Source organism: Labeo rohita, chromosome 24 (genome assembly GCF_022985175.1).
Source record: "Labeo rohita strain BAU-BD-2019 chromosome 24, IGBB_LRoh.1.0, whole genome shotgun sequence".
NCBI classification, from domain to species: Eukaryota; Metazoa; Chordata; class Actinopteri; order Cypriniformes; family Cyprinidae; genus Labeo; species Labeo rohita.
The window spans coordinates 30,240,268-30,265,410 of NC_066892.1; the positions used below are offsets into that span (position 1 = coordinate 30,240,268).

A 25,143-nucleotide genomic window follows, 5' to 3' on the forward strand; every position below is an offset into this window, starting at 1 on the left:
ATGCTTTTCCCCCATTCGTACTGACCCTACAAATAATGAGGTGAATCAGGGAGCAAGGGCACAGGGTTCTCTTGGTGGCCCCCTCTGGAAGAACCAACACTGGTTGTCAGTGCTAACTCAGCTAATTGTAGCAGCCCCATGGCCCATTTCTCTTAGACAGGACCTCCTCTCTCAAGTGAACAGGACAATATGACACCCCCGGCCCAACCTGTGGGCTCTACACCTGTGGCCGCTTGACGGGAGCCTGCAAGCCTCCCAGAGCATGTATTGAACACTATTTCAGAGGCTAGATCCCCATCTACAAGACGCCTCTACACCCATAAGTGGTCTGTTTTCTCCGCTTGGTGAGATCTGTGCAGTGGCTGGCTGGGCCTCGCTGTCCAAATTTGCTAGGTTTTATAACCTGGATGTTCCGGTCTTACAGGTCCTCTCTGCTTAGCTGGGTACACACTTGTTTATGCAGAACCAGTTCTGAGGGAGTTCAAGCTCTTCAGGTCAGTTTACTTGTGGACTGTCGGCCTGTGAAGTCCAGGAAATGCATGTGCATGTGGGCCCACCTTTTAATTAAAACGAGGAAAAATATTTCCAATTTGTGGCATAAGTAAGTAAGTAAATAAATAAATAAATAAATAAATAGTCTGCATGTCATGTGCAGGGCTTAGTAATTTCTTGTGTGCAGTTGTTATATATTGCTGCTGTAGAACTGCGTCATTTTTTAAAACTACGTGCAAACACTGCATTGTCACATTTTAATATTTAAAAATATGATTAATATTTAATAAATAAAAATAAAAAAAAAAAACTTACGTGAGGTTGGTAGCTAGCTAGTTGAATGTATCACAACTGTATCACATCTAGCTTCAGCGGCACCTGCACCTGCTTTTAATTCTCATTCTTTCCACTGAGAATACACAAAGCCTTAAAATAAACCTTGAGGACATTGTGGATGAAATTGGCTGAAAGAATTCAAATTAATTACAACAAAAATGTGAGTAGTAAGTAGTTTTTTTTTTTACTTTCTTTCTGTCTTTTTGAGTTTTGGGCCACTGTGCCAAGAATGTGTTTGCATTAAATAATTTACTAAATATGGCAGCGTTTTAGTACCATAATATTTTTAGAATAAAGTCAAAATTACAAGATTAAAGTTCTGTTAAAAAAAGTTAGTTATCTGACTCATTTATGAAAATACTAAAACAATGCTGGCAAAGTTATATTATTGGCGTTTCCGAGGGTATGTTACGACTGTTATTTACAAGTTGTTTTATTTAGACGATTTTCGAACATTTATTGATCGATTACATGAGACATTCGTTTTATTAAGTTGTTTTGATTTTTTTCAACATGTCTTCTGATATTTATTTTTGTTTATTTATAGTAGAAAAGAGAAAAAGATGACTGATTCACATGCTGCTTGAACTCGGTTAACCATCACAAGACAATTCAGACTTTATGCATCAAGTTACAAGCTTTTTTTTTTTTTTTTTTTTTTTTTCAAAATCAGTTTATTTGTTTCAACTAAAGTAAAACCTTTACATTTATATTTTAATTTCTTTGGAATTTTGTGCCCCATATACTTTAATTCCTGCTCCATTACTGTTAACACGCCTCAGATGCTGCAGATTTGTTTTGTGGAGGATCAAGTCACGTTCATATAATTTGTGCACGGGTGTTTTTGTATAGTGTTGAATGTAACAAATGTTTGAAAACAGATCAAATATAAAAAATAGTTTTTTTTTTTTTGCCAACCAGAATAGCAGTGCCAGTCCAACAATCTTGCAGAAAACCTGAAACTTTACAGGCCTTTAACGTTTGGCATTTAAAGTATAAAGAAAATGTTTAACCGAGAACTTGTCATGTTTCAGGGTAATTTGTCTAATTTTAAAAGGAAATACATGGTTTTCTGTAACACATCTATCTGTGTCATTTCCAAGGAGTGACCTGTGATAGTTTGTGTTAATAGTGACGTGCACTAGAGGGCAGCAGTGTTATTCGAACTGTACTGCTGACAGACGAGCATCTGTAGCACCTTTGCCATCATTCACCGCTTCACTGCATGTGTTCAGTACACTAACAGTCCATTGCTTTTTTCTTTCCTCTTTATTGCTGCTTTTTTTTTTCTTTTTTCATTCTTTCTTTCATTCTTTCTTTCTTCTGGTAATTCATTTTTGTTCATTGTTCTGTTGAATCTATTCTGTGGCTATGAAAAGAGATAAAAGAGAGAGTGATTGTAAACCATCATGACTTTACCAAGACTTTTAACAGTGAAAGCAGCATCTGCCTCATTATAAGAATCTGATATGTGGCTCGTCTGAATGTGTCCCTTAAAGTTCGAACGGAGGTTGCTCACATATTCTCTTTCTTTCACAATAGACTCTTGAATAATTGATTTTTGTTGAGTGCACTTTTTTTTTCTCAGAATGTATAAGATGAATCAATGCCATTCTCGGAGAACTAAACCCTCTTCACCAACATTAGGTGAAATAAATGAGTTATTATTTATGGCAAAGTGAGACTTTTATCAGCCTTTCTGCTTTTACAAACGTGAAAGTGACATGCATGAGAATAATTCTGAATGCATTATTTCTTTCATTGCAGAACTGCATGTATGATCTTTTAGCTTTCCCCATCTACACACACCCCTGTAGTGGGAAAATTTGGACCTTTTCCCTTTTTGGACACCCAACCCAGATTTTTTGATTTTACAGTGACAAAAATATGTTTGTGAATCTTGTGAACTATTGAAAATATCTGGATACTGACACTGATTACTCATTAACTCTCAATCATAGACGAACACAATCTGAATAATGAATTACACAATTTTTATTGAATACATTATCATTGATAGTGTAGCATGGGAAAAGTAAGTGAACGAGTAACTGAAATGAGATGGGTGAAATGAGTAACTTCCTGCAAACATTTCCCGTAGCTCCTTATAGATTTTTCCCTTCCCACAAATCTGTTTCAGTTTATCTAAATTTCTGGCTTGTCGTGATAGTGCAGCCCTTCTCTACTTTCATCTTTTTCAGCCGTTCTTTTAGCTGATTTACATGTGTGCTTTGGGTCACTGTCTCGTTGTATCACCCAGCCTCTTAAAAGTCATGAACGGCTGTTGACTCGACGTCTCCTCAGACTGTTCTGGATTCAGCCAGACGTCACAGTAGTTCAATATATGGATGCCACGGAGTCTCAGCAGAGCCAGAGCCGCTTGCATGATTTTCGTGTCTGACAAAGCGCTCTCCCGGTTGAATCTGTGACATAATGTAGCACAGGCCGCAGACTGCCATGTGTCTAAGCCTAACCCAATCTGCATATGAAACATGAGGGTTAAAAACAGACCGATCTTACTGTTGCTGATACGTGATCTGAGACGTGACTCCTGAGGTCTGAAAGCACTGCCGTACAGAGCTCAAATGTGTCCGTGTTTGTATGGAACAGTACAGACGGTCTGCTGTCGTCAGAAGCGTGTGCTGCGCTGGGCCAGACCAGGACAGAATTAGTGAAGAACACCTGAAAACATCCAGAAAAAAACAATAACGTACAAGAAAAGCATTTCACATCAGATTTTATTCAGAACAATTCAGATGCTAATCAGACAAGGGAAATGATTATGAGCTTTCTGCAGAAATCAGGTAATGAATTATGTGTCGGTGACTTTGATGTGGAGCTGATGTTGATCTGGTTTGATGAGTTGTTTTTCAGAGCGGGACAGTGGCCCATTTTCCCACCGAAACAAAAGCTCACCTTCCTGCTAAATGCCAAGGGTAATAAACCTTTGCTGCTTTCACACGCTTTGGGATTTAAAATATATGCTCTAATTAATGCCACCAAGAGCCGAACAGCACGATCAGAGCTAATTAACCACTGAAGGCAATTTTGCCTTATTAATTTTTTACTTGAGTTTCTCAGTAATGGCAAGTGTGCTGGAATCCAGGATGGAGATGTGTTGCTTATTATCCTGCAGACCCTGAGCACGGCACGTTCGGTCTCATCTGTCATAGAGGCTCGGGTTCAGGTTGCGGCTGGAAGCGCACAAAAACAAGTGATGGTTAATGGTGACCACAGAACCCCTGACCCATCCAGAGAGTCATAAGAATGAGAATGATTTTCTCCATATGCATTTAGAAAAAAAAATGTTCAAGACTTTGAACAACAATGTGTTCTAATCTTTGATCCAAACCAGCCAGCTCTGAGATTGAGTCCATGTGAAGGTACTGTATGTTCGAAAGCCTTTAAAAACCACACAAGGTTAAAGGAAGTTAGCGAGATCTGACGGCTGTGGCTCCGATTCAGAAACGTTTGAGAAACCCTCAGTTACAAAGCAAACCACAAAACCATGTCATACTCTACAAAAATTCAAAGAAATAAATAATAATCTTGCAAAAAAATATGGCTCATTGCATCCTTAAAACCATTAAGATTTTTTTTTCTGTGACATTTTTCATTACAATTAATAACACTGAATTTAATTTGGATTACTTTTAAAGACGATTCTCATTAGATTCTCATTTCTGTTATACAGTATTAAGCCTATTGCAATAAAAATGACTATAAAAAAATGACTGTTTTAAATGACTTTAAAACAGCATAAATCCAAAGCAGTACAAAAACCACAATGTACAGAATGAACGTTTATTTTGTGAATCAAGTATATGAAGCACAGAGCTCAAGTCTCCGGGTCACCATCTTAACTAGAACCTCCTCGACAGAGAATTAAAAGTTTCCATATCAAAAACTTTTCTAACATAATTGGTCATTAACTGCTTGTTTAACAAGTCTCTGTTACTCTTAAAAAAGTTCTTCATCATAAAACTAAAAGCGGTATCCAGAGGTTGAGCACAGCAAACAAACTTCAGCAACTCGTTTGCAAAGCTGGGTTAAGCTGATGTAAAACAGATGCATCTTCAGGGGCTCGGAAACAAACGCTTCCCACCTTCTGACAGGAGACTGACAGCTATTTAAATGCAGGCTGTCAATAACAAACACAAACCTCGACGACACCTGCTTTAATCACAGAAACAAAGGCGCAGCGAGTGGCCGGTCGTCAGGCTGTGATATTCAGATGATGAGGAGGAGCAGCGCTGCACAACAACAACATCAAAAGAGTCGCTCATTTCTGAGCAGGGCAGAGCTCCGCCCGCACGACGCTCGCTAATCACCCGCTAACGGCCACGCGGGGTTAAGAGAAAGAATCAGTCCAGAATCTCTTCACTGCAAGTGCTACAGTTAATTCATTCGTCACTTAACAATATAATGCATATAATGTTTACATATATTTAAGTCACATTTTTATTTCATGCATGATAACCTAATTTATTTTAGGTTACCAGATTAATTATTAATTTGCATATAGTCATTCACACACACCTCTCTCCAGAAATGTTCTCTCACAGACCGCCATCGGTCCTGCTGAGGTTAGCACCAACTCTAACCAATCACACCCCAACAAACTAACCGAGAACTATCAGAAAATGACAGACAGGTGTGTTATGTTGGGATGGATGGGTGCTGAAGCCCTGCTCTTTAAATATTGTCATGTTTGAGGGATACAGAATATGAAGAGCAGGTTCAAAAGCAAATCAGTTGTCACATTGTGTGCTAATGTATCTTAGTCAAACACAACATAGGAGTCGAGCTCTGGAAGTAACAGTTCTGGGATTCTGGGCACCAAACCAAACTGCTTATCCTAAACTAACAACTTCTCCACAATATAGTATTGAACACCCTGGGAGTGAGAGCAACCTGCCAATACACCACAGTAATCTAGAGTAACAATCCAGAATACTCCCCAGAACAGTAATTGTGTCTATTTGATTTTTTTTGTAACGATTATCTTAGAAAATATGTGGGCCAGACCAAAAATCAGCTACACATTCCTTAATTAGCCATATTCCTTAACACGTCCTTAATTAGATGCTCTCAGGATAACGGGACTTCAGGCAAATCCTCTCTGGCCTCTTCAAGACCAATTTAGAGTGGAGAGGAGATGGATCAAGTGCCTTCATACCCGTTACCCTTTTTAATTTATGACTACAACAACACAAACCCTAACCCTTTACCAAGAGAACAAACCTAACCAACCTCTAACCCTACCAGACCCTAAACCCAACCAACACCTAACCTTAACCATACAGCCCCAAACAGTGGTTGACCTTTGACCCCTAACCCTAATGCTTACCCAAATATCCTTAAGCGACAAAACCCTAGTAGTTACAAACCTACAAAATTCAACCCCAGAAGATCTACTCCTACATACACACAACCAACCTAATCTGAATTGAAATTCATGCCTAAAAAGATGAATGTAATAGTTATTTCTAATAAAAAGCTATACAAGGTCAAAAAGATAAATAAATAAACTATCTTAATTCTAAGATTATATTAATTCATCAGGAACATCACAACATTTCAGAAAAGTAACATTTTTTTTTTGAAAAACAAAATTTCAAAGCTCTTTGAAAGACTCTCTAGTGGACTGGGACTGGACAGAAGTGGGCAGACGTAGTCAGATTTTACAGCACCCTAACCATAACAACCCTACAGAGCAGCCTAGTAATCAAGAAAGTCCTAACGACGGCAAACGAGGAGCCAGAAACCCTCAGTAAAACTCTAGCAATGCCTACAAACCAACTAGAAGATCTTACAGTAACAACACCGTATTAATAAATGCTACATGCTTCTTGCTTCAAATCAAATTCAGACTGTGATGTTGTGATTCACCATACAACCTATGAGTTCTTTGAAAAATGTATGAAAACACTGCGTACAAAATTAATGAGAACCAAAACTGCTGGAAAAGCCAGATGTGCTGTATGGAGCCTCATTGTTCAGAACATGTTCAGAACGACAAAGACAGTATCAATACGCTAGAAGTTTGTCCCCAAAAAAGGAGGGGGAAAAATATCAAGAATTAACTGAGTACAGCTATCAAAACATATATTTATAATTTACTGAATTCCTGCATTTCTTAAATAAAAAGTTCTGACAGGCTAAAATGTTTATTTGCGATCTTTGTTTTTAATACACATCCAGAAAAAGTCCATACGAACAGTGGCAGCTTTGCTAACAGTTACAGTGAAACAAGAATGCCATTATATGTAATACTGACTCTGATTTCAGTTGCTCCCTATTATCCATATAATGATTCAATTCATATCTGCTTAGAATAAAAAAAAATCTCTATAGCTGAAATTGTATGGTGGCGCCAAGCGTGATCCAGTGTGGTTAGTCGTAGTTTACAGTATCTTCCCACTCCATCAGTCATCCAGGTGCCGGTATTGTGTCTGTCGTGAGCCTGTGCTCAACGGTTGCTACGAATTGTGTTTCTATGTAATAAAAAAAAGCAGAAGTGATTAAAGCTGAGGCGGCGCAGCCTTAAGCAGACACATTCGCGCCTCTGACGACGCTGCTCTCTCGCTAATTACATGGCAACAAATGAGTTGCCAATCATTTGAATGCATTGTTTGTGCTTTATCAGAAAGACCCATCAAGTCGAGCCAATTAAAGTCTCGAATGAGACAGACGGTGGCGGAGAGCATGTCCTCCCTCTTTACTTAATTCATGATTGCCAATTAAAAAAAAAAAAACAGTTTGTTGTGATGTAAAAACTGCCAGTAAGGTTGGCTGACATTACTCTGTTTCAGATTAGATGATGAATTGTTTTGTTCCTTTTCTCTTGTCCTGTTTAATTTTCAGGCAGTATGCTAAAACAGTTCGAGGCATTCAGTGGCAACTTTCCTGTATCTCCAGCAGTACATAATGGTGCCAGCAACACCAAAGTGATGGAGAAGCAGGAATCCAATCTTGAATGCAGTATTGCTTTGGATAAAACATCTGTCAGATGCATGAAAGTAAATGAACTCAAGATAATCAGTGGAACTGAGGTGAATTGGAGTATCATAATTTAGGATTTGAATCGCTTGACTTCATGTATTAATTGCCGCATCATAGAGAACCAGCAAACATGTACTGCAGAAGTTCTTGACTCTGGAGATCCACTTTGCTCCAACCTTGATCAAAGTCAGCTGCCTGTAACTTCAGTAATCCTGAAGACCTTGATGAGCTTGTTTAGGTGTGTTTGATCAGGGTTGCAGCTTAACTCTGCAGGAAAGTGGACCGGAGCTGTGGGCCAGAGTTGAGAACTCCTGATGTACTGTATAGGACGTTCATTTTCTTCCAGCAGATGTGATTAAGAGGAAACATGAGTATCCTTTGACTAATTGTAAGCCTAGTCTTTTGTAGGTTATGACTGAAACGGCATGTCAGCTTCCAGTCAGAGGTTGCATACTTTTATTAGTCCGTCTGGATGTGAGGTTTTGTTAACAGGTGCACAGGATTCAGAGGAAGGTTTTAACAAGGTTTGGCATTCAGTCTTTGAGAGATATTCAATATATTGTTTAAGGCGATATGTTTCATATGTTTGCCAGTGAAATATGGTGTCTTCTTATGATGAAGAATTATAAAGAATTCTGAAGACAAAGCTGTTCAGTGGCACTTGAATACATTATTTCCAACCATGCATATGCATAAAATAGACTTTAATCGTGGACTCAATACTGTCCTTACAGTCAACTTTTGTGTATAGATGGAGAGCTGCTGTCTCTCTCGTGACCCATTAGCTGCTTTTCTGTGCTGTTGATGGTCTAATTAAAACCAGCCACTCTGAAATGTGTCGCATTTTAATGGCAGGAAATTGATAGCCCACATTCATTTCCATTCTGTCTGTAATTTTTATACTTATGCTGACCTAATGTGTCATTTTGGTCCTTCAGTAATTTGTCACCAGTACAAGTGAGTAGTAATCATGATGTTATTTATTTTGCAGTTTTTAAAACAATTTTAAAAAGTTGCATCCGATTAATCTAATATTTAATTCAAATGCACTGTTATTACTTCACTGTTTTGGAAACATACTTTATTATAAATGTAATTTGACGAATTGAGAGTGCGCCTTCTATATGTATATTCCTCCTTCATTTCTGTTTTGCTCAACTCAAGCATGTTTATCAGGTAGCCGAGCTAAAATGCTGAAGGTGTTTTTTCTCTGAATCATTGAGACGCAGTGACTAGAAGGATTCAGATTCTCGCTGAAGGAACAACGCGTCCCCGGAGATCTTCTCCCGGGGCCTTTCTCACACGAAAACTGACACAAACCACGAGGGGCCGGATCAGCCTCTGTGACTCTGCTCAGCGTGGCCTTGATGTTGCTACCAATGACAGTCCGGATCCTTTGGGGTCTCGCTTGTCAAAGCTCCTCTGGCCGAGCGAGCGCTTTCAGTCACACGGGGCTTCTGGCGCTGTTTGCTGTTTTGTCATTTAGAACCTGTTAAGTCAGACAGAATGTGAAGTTTGTTGATTTATTGATCGGCTTCTCCTGCAGATTTCACGAACTGCAGGCTGTGACTTCCGACAGCCTCGTTCATCACGTTTGGCCTCGATGTTCTTTTGTAACCCAAATGTACGTTTAGATGGAAGGGTGTTTGCTGAGGAGCTCCTGATGGCAGATAGATGGATTGTTAACAGTCATGTTCTGAGCCAAACTGCTGAATTATGAGCGACGCTCGTCCTGGAGCGGGAAGAAACGAGTGTTGTTCGTTTCTCTGAAATCCAACAATGCTGATTTTTCCGATCTCAGTTTAATGTTGTGTTAGCAGTCATCTATCAAATGAGTCAGGAAGCATCATGCCTCGCTAGATTCTCTTAAACTCCCGAGGGCACAAAAATATGTTTCATATGCAAGACTTCATACAGCCCCATCGTTCAGTTACAAACTTTGTGAAAGACATTGTGACGGATTCTTAAAGAAAAAAAATCAGTGCTGAAATGTACCGCTCAAGCTGTTAAGATCAGAGTAGAGTTACTCTTTATGTTGTTGAAAATCAAATTCAGCTGCTTGTTTCTAATACTGCCATTCTTTAGAGGAATATGCAGAGCTGCAGGTGCTACACAGGACAGGCTTTCAAAAACTGTTCTTATCTGGTATTAAGGAATAAGAGTTAGAATGCATTTTTTTAGGTGCCTTACAAAAAAAGTAAAACACATAAAACACAATGACAAAAGCCAAAAATCTGGCCTAAAAACACAGAGCCCACAACAACATGACAAGCAATACAAATACAAATGCACAGTCACCAGAAAACCTGCCTAAAGAGATGAGATTTAAAATCAGGAAGGGTGTCACTATTGTGGAAGCAGCGTAGGTGGAAACTCGAGACCCCACAGATCCACACATGTGAGGAAAAACTAAAGAGGATGATGATGATGACTGATGATGAGTTTGAGAGGGAATATATGTGGAAAGAAGGTCAGACACAGGAGGAGTGAGGTTATTTAGTGTCTTGTTAACAAGAAGCTAAATGTTGAATTCAATACAGTGGAAGCCAGTGCAGCCGTTGAAGGACAGGAGTAATATGTTTCAGATTTCTGGACTGTAGTTTGTGTATACGCTTGTGAGGAAGACCACAAAAAAAAGAGCATTATAATAATCAATACGCGATGAGACTAAACCATAATGGCAGTGCTCCTCACGTGTGATAGTAAACTGTCTGAGTAATCGTGTTAATGTGTGATTCGAATGACAGAGTAATGTTGGAGATGACACTCAAGCTCTTAATCTGTGTAGCAAGAGAGACTGAAGAATCATCCAGAGAAACCGCTGGACTTTGCCAAATAATTTTTTCTACCTGCATTAGAAAGAATTTCTGCTTTACTGCTACTAAGTTTGAGAAAACTGCTTTAAAACCAAGTTTTAACCTCAACCTAAACAGACAGAGGAAGAAAAGACAGAAGTGGGTGTAGACGACTGGTAGAGCTGCCTGTCGTAACAGTGAAAGTGAACGCCAGATTTTACGAAAATGATTCCAAGCGGGAGTAAATGATGAATAATAAAGGGCCCAGAACTGATTCCTTCAGGACACCAGTTGATGATATTAGATGGATTTGAGTAAAACTGGCTTAACTGAACAAATTGAGTATGATCCGAGAGGTAGGATTTACACCAAACTAAAGAATATTAATATGGGTGTGCCATATATACATATATTCTTTACATTATGTGCAATGATTAGTTCACATTAGTGACAGAAATCAATGTTTCCATATAGAGCCAATATTTTTCCTAAATGTCAAATTAAAATGAAATGTTTTCAGTATAAGTAACCAGTGGGAAATGATTAAGCTTAAACTGAGAGAAACAGAAATCATGATCATGATTAAAATATGATATATTGTGCATTGTAACATAAATACAATTCAAAAACCATCTCAAGCGAGCGTAAAACTTTTTTTTTCTGAACTTCGGTGTTTCCATCACTTGTTTATGATGCGATACTTCAAAATGCGCATAAAAACAGGGTGATGGAAACATATCTACAGCCATGCTCGTTTACATCTGTCATCGTTTATGCAAGGAATACAGCACCAGACTTGGACAGGACCCTGCACACATTTTCATATTTAGCTATATTGAAAAAGGTTCAGTTTATTGATTTAGTTGATCTTTTTACCCCATTTTAACCCTGTCTCTGTGGAGACCGGAACACGAGAGCACCCAAACGGAAGTTAGAATCCATCATGGCGGCGTTTATCGGTTACTCAGGAAAAAGGTGTATAGTTTGTATGATGCCATACAGATGTCCTTCTTATAGAAAAGTTGCTTTCCTTACAGTCTATTGGCCAATGGCATTACTGCATCCAAAGGTAATTAAGCAAATAGGCCCTCTGGTACATATACTGCCTTCTTGCAATGTCTTAATTACTGTTAATTAATTAATTCCCATATATTGCAAAAAAAAAAAAAAAAAAAAAAAAAAATGTATGCTCGCATGAGGTGGTTTTTTAGGCAATTCAAAAAAGGAATATTTCGCAAAACGGCAATGGAAACGGCTTTTTCGCATTTCTGCGGCGCGTAACGCTCCGACGCGGTCACCGGAGCTGATGTTGTGTTTATACCAGCAGCGTCGCACACGTTTCTGAAGCGTCTCTCCACGCTGCTTCTGTAAAGATACACGCATACGCCTCTTTCAATTAAATAAAGCCAAAATCCGTCCAAATCCCACCAAAATCCGTTACCATGATTTATCACGAGAGAAACAAATCACGTTTTAGTCACATAACGTCGGTTAATGGAAACGTTGTCATTTCGCAATTCGTTTTTATCGACACTTACAAAATATTTTTAGTTTTGCGCAAATCTGTAATGGAAACGCGCCTACTGTTAACAGATGTTATTCATGACTGACTTGCATCTTGGCTTTCACTTGACACGTTATATGTTGAAATGTGAAATAATGGCATTGTTGTCTATGACATCTTGGCACTTTTCAGTGTCGGAGTCATTCCATAATCGCTGCATGGTTTCAAAGCCATATTTAGTTCTCCGGTCTTCCCTAGTTAGTGTTCTGCAGCTTATAATGATGCAGTTTGGTTTGTCATGTATGTGCAATGGTTTTCTAGAGCAACAGAAAGCGTCATTCTTCTTGGAAGTCAATGCATACTCTAATTTCAAGGGAATAAATGCATTTCACTGAATTATTTCTGAAACGAATTGATTTCCAGTCCTCTGTAAAAGCTCAGTTGTAATCAGTGGTAGTAATGAATGCTGATCAAGGTCCAATATTCACACATTGAGTGTCAGAATACTGATTGGACTGTTAAAAGATTTTGCAGTTGCTGGGTGTTGAACATTTGGACTTTTTCTCTGTCATTAGCACACTACGCAAACATCTCATTTCCAGCGTGGCTGAAAAAGCCAATGAGCCTTTGCCAGAACAACAGCATGAGCGACACACGGTATGATCATGTTTGCGTGTGACAGTCAATAAACACGTGTGGCTTTTTCAGCCTGAGCACTGAAGCACGGCAGCACGTTTTCCCATGAGACACAAGCTAATGCATATTCAATTCAGTTCAGTTCAATTCAGCTTCACATTTATAGTGGTTTTCAGTGTTACAATAAGGAAGTTTTCTGTTATTTGCGTCAAAGTAATGTCTTCATGACAGTAATATACAGCTACAACATCATAGATGTTTTGTGGTTAGTTAACATCATGTATTCAGTTAAGTAGACACAATGATCATAATTACAGCTTGTGATCATAATGATGACAAGACAGGATAATATCTGACTGTTCCAATCCAAAATTGGTTTCATCTGAAAAACCTCAAAAGTGTTGGTTTGTCTAAAATTTTCACCAAGGCTGGATCCAAACTGGAGCTGCAGGTAACATGCAAACATCTCATTTCCAGCGTGGCTCACACCTTTTTGACATTTAAACTAAACGATGACTAAACGCATTTGGCAGCATTTTAAGAGCTTTTATTTAATTTAATGATAATCGGACAAATTAATATGTAAAGTATAATCTTCCCCATGTGAAACCCCTTCAGTCTATTCAGTATCATCTCTAACATTCACCCTAAGCTTACACTGAATAACCCTTTTACATTTGTAGGAACTTACAGCAAATCAGGCAGCGATGACTAAATCAAAACTGTGCAGAAACAGAGCAAAAAGCAGAAATGCATGAGAGGCTCAAATCTTTAAAAAAAGCCTCCATGTTACTCCAAGCCCCTCCAACGCTGTCAACTTTGAGGTCCGAAGACGGCAAATTCCAATTAAATTGTTTTTTTTTTTTTTTAATCATAAGTTAAGACAAAAGAGGGTGACAGAGAGTTAAAACAGACTCCCTTTTGAGACCCTTAAGAAAATTAACCATGGTTTCACTACCAAAAAAAAAAAAAAAAACAGAAAAAAACAAAACAAATAAAAAAAACTAAGTTTTATTCTATTCTCATATTCTGTTATTGTTTTATTTTCAAGGACTTTTAGTTCCTGCTTATCAGTTGTCAAGGTTATTCATTCCTACTAATTAGAGCACACCTGTTTTGTATTGCTCTTGAACACAGGAGTAAAATCTTCTTTAATCTACTCTCTGAGTGGCACAGAGACGACCATTACACATCAAAACACATCAGGGCTCAGTTTCCTGAAACCTTCGTAACGCTACGTCGTTCTTAGGTTATACATTAAGATGAACCTTATCGGTAATACGTGTGTTAGGAATCCTGTCCGTGGTCTTTCGTCCGCTCATCACCAGAGGTCGCCTTTGTATCATATCGACTCTGACACTACACAGACTCTTACACGTCACCAGGGACTACATTTCCCATGTTCCATTTCACTAATTGCGGACTCACCTGCAGCCAATCACACACTCTTTAAGTACGAAGCCCGAACCACTGTTCAGGGCTGAGTATTGTTTGCATTTACTCCTGTGTTAGCGATAGCAACATTATGGAGCCACTCCAAGTTTTCCTAGTTTCCTGAGTCTAGTTAAGTCTTGTTTTTAGTCCGTTTCAACCTTGCCTGTTTATCTCGTTTTGTCTGTCTGTCTTGGATTATCCCTTTGTCTTGCTCTTTGGGACTGTGTTTCGCTCCTTGTCTGGACTCTGGCCTATCTTATGGATTACCCGTTTGCCTTGCACCCTGGTTTATGTTCGCTGTCGTTTGACCCACACCTGTTCCCCAGATTACTCTTGTGTCTTGCCTGTGTCTGACTAAATGTCTCTGAATAAAGCTTCACGTTTGGATCCGCTCGCCTCACGCCTTCGTCACTCCGTAACAATGTGTTTCCCGCTTTTAGTTAAGTACACCCTCTGTAAGTCATACTTTCGACCACTCTTAGCTATACCTTATCACTTTTGACAGTTCTTTACATCTCAGTCTATGTAAGAGATAATCAACGGTCTGCCGTGCATTAAAGGATTTGACCAGACGTGAAGTGCATTTAAAATCCTTTAATGCACAGCAAGCTGTTGAATATCCCGCTTATTACATGGTCATTTGCCAAGTTATAGACAAGTTGAAACTAGTATTGTTCTTTGCAGCACAGTATTTGACCGAATGGGTAAAAATTACAGTTATTTTTGTCAGTTATGACACATCTCTAGCATTCTGACACTTCAAATCAGACACAGAGATGAAACAGTGCGAAAAGATCACATTTCTATGACTGAATTATAGCATAATAATTTATCTATCTATCTATCTATCTATCTTTCGAGAGATGACAGTTGTGTGTGTGCATACCTGCACACTGTGTCTGCGCGTCTCTCTCTACAAACAATTACAGCGATTTCACTGCCTTGATGCTGAGGAATATAATGTAGCGATCTAGTATCCAGGCTATTTTATTAATAAAAATCACGGGGAAGCATTGACAAGAAGTTTATGTATTTGTGCAGCGCAATGCAATCTCCTCTCTCTCTATCTGTGTGTGTTTGTGTGCATCAATTAAAGCAGCGCATTATATAGAACAGTGATTAAACTGACTTGGAACTACCTGTGCAACGGTTTTATTGCATACCTGCCAGCCAATCCAGTATTATGACAGACCATGGAATAAATGAATATAATTCTTAAGTTCTAATACACCCAGTGTTGAATTAGGCTAAAGCAAAGAAAAAATAAAACTGTCATTACACTGATGGTTGTTAGCTTTTTTATTAGGCTACTTCCTGTATATTATCCAAAGGCACATCACCTGGCAAACCATTAGGCTGTAAATTAGGCAATTATTAAGCAGTGCCTCGTTTGTTTCCCCTTGTATTGTATGTGGTGTCCACTGGTGCTCAGAGTATATATATATTTCTTTCTTCGTTTTCTTCCCTGATGTGATGTATGTTGCAAAGAGAAAGGTAAAGTTTCATGCAAGTTCGCTGCCTTCTAACAGGAGTGCCGTGTCTTTATTTAAAATCATTTATGTTATAAAAAACACTACTTTCTCACACAGTGCACTGAAGCAGATCCTGCATAGAGTAAATAATCCATTTTACTAATATCAATTAATTCACCACCACCGCCAGGGACAGCACCTGGAAACACTTAAATCCACCTTAAATCCAGTGCAGTCCCCCGGATCCAGTCCGTACCCAGCCCAGACGGTGGATCAGCACCTAGAGACGACCTCTACAGCCCTGAATGTCAGCGGAGACCACATCGACTAGACGAGCCCCAGAGACGGATCCCCAGTGAAGACCTCGTCACCTAGACGGCTGTCGGCACAGGACCACGGGAACCAGATGAGTCCTCTGCGTCTGGCCAGAGGAGAACTGGCCCCCCGACTGAGCCTGGTTTCTCCCCAAGGTTTTTTTCTCCATTTGTCACCGATGGAGTTTTGGTTCCTCGCCGCTGTCGCCTCTGGCTTGCTTAGTTGGGAACACTTTCTCTTCACACGATATTGTATTTTATTTTATTGTATTTGATTAACTGCCTTTACCTGAAAATTGAGTGTCTATTGTTGCCCTTTTGCATTGTTGATGTACTATTTCCTATTTAATACTGTACAGTTGCCTTGTCACAATTCTGTATTGTTAAAGGCGGTATATAAATAAAGGTGACTTGACTTATTTTTCAGTGCGGAAGTAAGCTATTTTTTGGTCATGTGTTAGACTTTCAGTTCATAAGCTGCTGTAGGGAAATAACGAGAAGAATATTGAAGTGCTGTACAACTGTTTGCACTACAAACCATTGTGTTCATACTTACATTAAAATAATATGGTAAGACACGCCAGTTTGCAGTATCAAGCAGCAAAACGAGTTGTTTTGTACAGATAAAAATAGCTGGAGGTGGATGAGACCGGAATCCAGACACATTAAAATTTCAAATGGCCGCATCCGGGAAAATAAGGCGGATATCTTAAGGAACCTCCTAAGGTATCATTTGGGTAACACACCTAGAAAAGGTACACCTGTAGTTAAGATATAGCTTTAGAGTCCTCGTAGCGCATTAAGACACAATGTTATGGGGAAACGCAGCCCTGACCCCTCCAAATGCTAAGACTTAATCAGATATTGTGCCATTGCATAATTTCACAAATATGTTTGACTATGATAATTATGTCATTATAAATAGCTTTTGAATCGTTTATAGGAAGAATGTGATGTTTGGTTGATTGAATTGGTCTTATTATAGAAATAAATGTTTTATTTCATTTTATTTTATTTATTTATTTTTATGACAGATGTGTAAAGCAAAAAAACAAAAAAACAAAACAAAAACAAACCTTTTAAAAGATACAGTGTTTTTCAAAGCGCTAATTTACAAAAAGGTAAAACTTTTGTGTTTGTTGGGTGAAACTTGTTTCTCACCACACAGCCAGCATTTGCACAATTTTTTAACAACTCTTTTAACAATTTTCAACAATTCACAACAACAACACACCAATATCACCAGTAAATAATACTGATCATTATAACAGACAAGAAAAAATTAAAGAGTCGTCCACAAGGGAACAGATTGCATCATTGTAGCACCAGACAGTTTGAAAAGACATCAAATCCTTCATCATCTTATAAAATTTAAAATCTACCCACACTCGTGCTTTTATCCGGTTCTTAAAAATAGGTACAATTTCACATACTTCTTCACCTTCTACTTTGTTTCTCCTATTTATATACACTGCCATTTTTGCTTCACCCACCAGAAAGTTTAAAAGCTGTGATTTCTTTTTGTTCTTTGATGAGTACCGATAACCCAAAATAAAGTTTTGAACATTAAAACTTTCATTCAACTTATTAAAAACAAATGTAAGAAAATTAAATAAACAATTGAGTCTTAAACATTCTGTAAAACAATGAAAAATTGTTTCTCTTTCCTCACAAAATGGACATAAATCGCTAACATTGGGATTAATAACATGAATAAAAGAATTGACAGCAACTGCACCGTGTACAATTCTCCATTGAAGATCCCCCACCTTTTTATCCAGAGGAGGTTTATAAAAAACTCTCCACTCCGGCTTTATACTTTGATCAAACCCCAATTTACCTCTCCAAATATTTCCAACTCTTTCATTTAAAATTTTAAAGTTTAAAATTTTAACACAAGTTTTGTAGATTTTCTTACCATCAATCTCATTAAAAATGAAACCTTCTACGTTTTTAACCAGTTCTCCACTCTCACCTTCAAAATCAGGGAAAATATATATTTCTGGAAAAGGGTCTCTTTGTTGGGAACCACTTTCCCTTCCCCATAACTTCTAAGGAGAGACAATTCTTCCATCGTAAGTTTCTCTTTTAAAAAAATTAACAATTTTTCAACTAGTCTAAGAGAAACAACCCCAATACAAGAAGCAACCTCCTTTGCATTGTTTAACTCAGAGCCTCCAGCCTCTATTAAATGACACAGTTTGACTTTCCTTTTTTTACACATAGCACTTTCAAAGTTCCATGACATTTCATTGGACATATCCAGTCTGGCTCCACAAATCATTGGTTCCTCCAGTAACCAGTGTAAAGATGATCCACAATCTTCTCTCCTTTTCCTGAAAAAGCTCCACACCTTAAAGAGCCCTTTATAAAAAGATGGTAGTCCATTCAGCTGGATCTTTCTTGAGTCCATTAGAAACAGAGCAGAGTCCAAACCCAATCCTCCAGCCTGATTCAAAATAAAATTAGTAACTTCCCTCCACACAAGGTCTCTTGGTCCAGTTAAAAATCTTTGTATAAACTGTAAACGAAAAGTTGCTCCTCTGCTGGCCAGATGTACTAGTCCTTGCCCTCCTTCCTCCCTGGGGAGAAAAAGGACACTCTGCGGTACCCAATGGTACTTAGTCCAAAAGAAATCCACTGCAACAGCTTGTAGTTTTGCTAAGAGTCCATTAGGAGGGTCAGTGCAAGCCAACCTGTGCCACAATGCTGAAGCCACCAGATTGTTAATAATGATGACCCGTCCCCTGAAAGACAATTTAGGCCACAGCCACTTCCATTTTTCCAACCTTCCCTTCATTTTTTCTAAAGCTCCCTCCCAATTCTTTCGCATCATAGACTCATCACCCAGATATACACCTAAATACTTAAAACCATCCTTCTTCCATTCCAACCCACCTGGTAAACGTGGAAGTGATTTACCCTCCCATTCTCCACAAACAAAAGCTATACTTTTAGCCCAATTTACTTTGGCCGATGATAAAATTCCAAATTCATCAATTATTTCTTTTAAAACATCCACCTCTTTTTGATTATTTACCAACACCACTATATCATCAGCATAGGCTGATATTTTAATTTTAAAATCACAGCGAGGTATACTCCAGCCGTCAATCTTTTCCCTTATTCTTATTAACAAAGGTTCAATCGCTAGAGCATACAACATCCCAGACAAAGCGCATCCCTGTCTTATGCCCCTTGTAATTTTAAAAGGAGCACTCAGACCACCATTAATTTTAAGCACACTTTCAATGCTTCTATACAAAGTCCCAATCATTTTAATAAAAACCGTGTCAAAACCAAATCCCCTTAACGTCTGCAAAAGGTATCTATGTTCAACCCTGTCAAACGCTTTCTCTTGGTCTAAGGAAATAAGACCAACATTAAAATCCAATGCTCTAGAAATTTCTAAAATGTCTCTAATAAGATGAATGTTATCAAAAATTGATCTATCAGGAACACAGTACGTCTGATCCACATGAACAATCCAACCAATTGCTTCCCTTAACCTAATAGCAAGAGCCTTGGAAAAAACCTTGAAATCAGAACATAAAAGAGACACAGGCCGCCAGTTCTTTATATTCCCAAGGTCACCTTTCTTAGGGATGAGGGTGATCACTGCCCTTCTGCAACTCAAAGGCAACAAGCCTCTAGACAAGCTGTCATTGAGTACATCGAACAAGTCATCCCCCACCACTGCCCAGAATGCTTTATAAAACTCTACAGGAATGCCATCAATCCCCGGAGCTTTTCCGCATTTCATACTATTTAGGGCATTGTACAGTTCCTCTTTCGTGAGCGGCTTCACCAGTTCACCATTTACTCCTTCAGGAACCTGAGGTAAACCCTCATAAAAGCAACTGGCTGCTTCTTCCTCCACCACCTGTTCACTTTTATACAGTTCTTCATAAAAGGCCACTGCTACTTTCCTGATTTCTTTAGACTCTGTAATTTCTTTTCCAGACTCAGACAATAAAGAATGCATAATTCTATTTAGTCCATTCCTTTTCTCTAAACCAAAGAAGAATTTGGTTGGACTGTCCAAATGTGCTGCACACTGAAATCTAGAGCGTACCAAAGCGCCCTGTGCCCTGATGCTCAACAAATCATCTAAAATTTTATTTTTTCTTTTGAGAGCTTTAACACGCTCCTGATCTTTTCCAAATTCTAAAGAATGTTGCAAATCTAAAATATCCTTCTCTAGAGCTTCTACCGATTGGGAAATGTCTCTTGAAGCATTGAGCGTATGCGTACGGCACAGTTGCTGTATTTGTATTTTTCCAACATCCCACCATTGCTGTAAAGAGACATACGACGCCTTTGTACCTTTAAAATTATTCCAAAAAAACTTAAAAGCATCACAAAAAGAGTTGTCAGACAACAAATTAGTATTGAAGTGCCAATAAGCACTTTTTGATTTAACATTATTGATAAAAATATCACATTTTACCAGACAATGATCAGAAAAAGCCACAGGTAAAATTGTACAACCTTTAATGGTATTGAAATGATGTTTAAAACAATACCATCTGTCCAACCTAGCCATTGTTACATGATACTGCCTTATTTGTGTCCACGTGTACTGTCTTTGTGCTTTATTCCATACCCTCCAAATATCATACAGATCTTGATGTTTTATAATCTCTTGCAACACACGTTGCGATTCTTTGTGAGGCTCATTATGATTTCTATCAATCACATCATTTTCAGTGCAATTAAAATCACCTCCTATAAATAAAAACTCTTCAGGCTCACAATTTTCCAATGACTCTCTTAACTTATTTAAAAACATAACCCTTTCATTTCCCACTACTGGTGCATACACATTTATAAAAACAAAACTAACATTTTCTAATTTAACCCGTACTTTCAACAGTCGTCCACCCACAACATTTTCCACTTTACATGAATCCAGACTCATATTTTTCTTAAACAAAATAGCAACTCCTCCACTGATGTTAGTTTTGTGGCTCATAATCACTTCTCCATCCCATTCTATTTTCCAATCATTTTCATTCTGAAAGTCAGTGTGAGTCTCTTGAATGAACATAATGTCAATATTTTTTTTGTTTTATTGTATCAAAAAGCATTGCTCTTTTCTTCTGATCCCTTGCTCCATTTAAATTAACACTACCCAGCCTTAAATTACTCATTGATGAATGAATGAAAAAAAAGACTGAGTATACCAGAGGCAAAAAAATAAACAAAAAAGAATAAAATTTAAAACACTGCTTTTTCATTGTTCAAAGTGGTTGTTCTTAACTTTTGAACCATTTTCTTCAGTCTGTAACCCTCTTGTTCTGTAAGACTCCCTGTCCCTTTTTCTTTCATTGAGATTCTTGCTGATTCTATAAATAAATCGCGATCAGGAAAGAAAGCCTCTACTTGTACTCCTTTCATCCCTTTTGTTTTTTGCAAGAACTCCTTAATTCTTGCAGAGGTGTACACATTCCTTTCAGACCTTCTGAGAGAAACTGAATCAACTGAACTTATAGATTCATTCTCACTTTCTGAGAAAGAATCATCTGAATTACTGCACTCAGAAGTCACTCCCTGATCCACATCTTTCATCTGTTTTTCCTGAACCTGTTCTTTTCTTGCTTTTTTCCCCCTTCTCTTCCCATTAGTTTTCCTTTTCAATGTTGGTGTTTTGAAAAAACTATCATCATCCATCATATCTACATCTTTAATGATTTCAAGTTCACCATTGATATCAATGACAGTATTTCTAGCTTCAGTTTCCTCACATCCTATCTTTTGTTCTTTTGTCTTTGTCACATTTTCAGACTTAGCTCCTTGCTCACTCCCGTCACTGTCTTTGCCCTCTTTATCCTCATTTAAGCCTTCATCCTGTACTTGCTGAGTTTCATTCTCCTTTTGAATTTCACCATCTAAACCAACACCATGAGCCGCTTCATTTGTCTCATTGCCCGGACAGTCACGTACAATATGGTTTTCCTGACCACACTTAAAGCACCTCATAGTCTCTGAAGTTACATAAATGTTGTAATCAAAGTCATCAATTCTGAATTTCAGAACAAGATTCAAATCTTGTCCATTATTCAGAATCATGTACACCTGTCTCCTAAATGTAACCACATGTTTTAATTCAGCAGATTTGCTGTTCAAAGTGATCTTTTTAATCTGCGACACAATCTTTCCATGTCTAACCAATTCCCTAACAATCACTTCATCTTTAATGAAAGGTGGAACGTTAGACAAAACAACCTTTTTCGCTGGTTGCATTAGTGGCATCACCGCCGTATAAGCGTCATTTAAAACGATTCCGCTTGTCACAATCTCATTAACTTTATTGACGTCGTCTAAAAACAGAACAATCGCGCTGTTCATTCTCGCCGCCGATAAGACACTTTTATGTCCAACAACTTTAGCCACAGCTAGGCTACATTCCTCCACCGAACAGCGTTCCGCTGGAACAACTTTAATGCCATGCCGCCTTGTTAGCTGTTCCAGCGAAACCCCTCCAGACACCGCCATCGCACTCAGCAAACGCTGACCGGCAGCGCCCCACCCCACTCCAAGAATACCACTCCACAAACAAACCTCCAGATACTTTCTTAGAATCAACAGAAAAGATAGAAAAAAAACTCACAGACAAGCCGCTCGCACTCCTCACACACCACGCACCGCTCACTCGCTCCCGCATGCGCACACACAGAGAGAGAGAGAGAGAGAGACACAAACAGAGGCTCCACATCCTCTCGTTCAGTCTCAGTCTTGACGGGTGCTGCAGCATCAAGTCCACGAGACGATTTCACTCGAGCTTTCTCCTTTCTCTCTCTCACGTCTCGACTTGGGCTTTGACACTGATCAGATGAAAGCGAGCACTTCTGATGACACCTGCGGCTGTTTCTCCACATTTGGTGAGTGTTCTGTGTGTGTGTCTGTGATGATAGATTTTTCTGTCTGCTGCCGGACATTCACATTTAGAAAGAAACAAAAAGAGAGAAGCTATGGCTTTAAAATATGTCTTCAAAACTTGATTTTACATGAATGTTAATAGGCTGGCATGATCGTCATCTTTCACATCCATCCAAACAGGCACTCTTGATCTCATACAAGACAGGACAACTGACTTGTTGTCCAATAGTTCAGGACACTGTGACAGACTAAAATATACTTTATTTACTTTATTTAAAATTAAACTGTAAGGAAAATTAATCAGGAGCTATTTTATTTCAGAATAAATTTTCCTCATAATTTTATCATAATTTTATCTTTTGTAGACATTATAAATGAACCAGACACATAAAGCCATAATAACAACAATCTAATAATAATAATAATAATTATTATTATTAATAATAATTAAGATTTTTGTTACTACATATTAGTAACTAATTGCTGTGTTTTGTCAGAAATCACCCATTCACATATCTTTAGTCTATGTGAGTCACACAGAGACAAATTTATTTTCATTAGATAATTGTCAAACATTTTTACTCACTAAGAACACAAAAAACAAAACAAACAAAACAAAAAGGATCTCCTGTTGCTTGAAACTGTTATGATATTTTCCCCATGGAATATGCAAATAAAATATTATAAGAATATAACAGTTGCTCATTTAAAAAAAAAAAAAATCCTTACATGGTTTGTTCAACATCTTTTCTCCCAGTAGTGCCCTCTTAAAAAAAAAATAAAAAAAGCTCCTGAAAGGAATTGTCTTAAGTTTTATTCAGTAATATCTTATGTGATTCATAACATTAGGTAATATGTGTGTACATTTCATACTGAATATAATTTAATACTGAACATGGATAACCACATTTAGTAATGTAATTGTACTTACACAATCCGTTTGTGGCTTTCTATTGTAGCTTAGAGCAAATTTCTCTGAATGATTTTTTGTGTTTGCGTTTGCGTGAATGTTGATTGCTGCATAGTAAACCATTTGAATGATTTTTAGATTATTTTGCTTCATACTTTGATTAAAAAAAATCAAGCTCACAGATCATTGTACCAGATCAAGTTGGACTAATGATAAATAATATATCTCAAGTCTAGAATAAAATCTAGAATAGAACAACAGCATTTATTTGAAATAGAAATCTTTTGTAACAATTACAAATGTCTTTACTCTTTACTACTTTTGAGCAATAAAAAGATTAGGAAATATTAGCAGTAAAAAGAATAAAACAGGATTGGTTCCAGAGAAAAATCCCAGCAAAACAGCTGTGAGATTTTAAAAGTGTTATTCAAATACGCAGCTCGTAGGATGTTTGGGACAGTTTCGCAGGATGATTGTGATTACTTTTCAATAGGGTTCATTATAAATTTTAATTTCCCAGGATCCCTTATGCATTTGACCTTCACTAACAATAACAAACAGAGAAGGTGCTAAATAAACAAAACAAACAAACGTCATTCTAAGTATGATAAGTGGTCTTAATATCATGTCAGAAAGACATAAATTATAAATAAAATCAATTATTTCATTATTTTTATCTCTGTAGAAGTGTTGTTCTTTGCACTCATTTTAGATGCATTTGTTGTTTGTCAGTCAGAGTCTCTGATATTGTTTCATGAAATTCAGTGGCTGTAACAGCAAAGGCTCAGGTGTTGATTCTTCCTTTTTTTCTTGTTGTACGTGTGAGCAGTGGATCCTATTAATGGAACAGAAGCAATAGAAAAGAGTAAACCAAAAGTCAAGAAATAACAAATGTTTTTTTTTTTTTTTTGGAAAATCAGATTAGAGAACATGTGACGTGATATAATTAGACTTCGCTGCAAATCAAGAAGGCTGATAAGATTGATGGCTCATAAAACATCTAAACAAGCCTGCTAGATATTTGCTGCTGTCCATCACAGTGTGCATCTCCCTCTATATTTCACTGATCATCACATTGTCCATCACACTGCCCATCTCACTCACCATCACACTTTCCATCTGACTGACCATAACACTGACATCACACTGACCATCACATTGATGATCTCACTGAAGATCACACCAACATCACACTGACAGCCTCATTGTCACACTATCCATAACATTGACCATCACACCGTCCATCACACAGACATCACAATGAGCACCACACTGTCGTCACACTGATATCACACTGTCCATCTTAACACCATCTCACTGTCGGATCACACTGACTGCCACACTGTGCATTACACTAATATCA

The 25,143-nt window shown here is 38.0% G+C and overlaps 1 protein-coding gene across 1 annotated transcript in view; it reads left to right on the forward strand.

The window, feature by feature from the left end:
- The first annotated feature begins 22,704 nt into the window (after positions 1 to 22,704).
- Positions 22,705 to 25,143, forward strand: part of LOC127155422 (cadherin-7) — a 143,055-nt gene continuing 140,616 nt past the window's right edge. The window contains exon 1 of the mRNA XM_051097605.1: positions 22,705 to 22,872. The gene's annotated coding sequence lies outside the window, so the exon portion shown is untranslated. The remainder of the gene's footprint in view (positions 22,873 to 25,143) is intronic.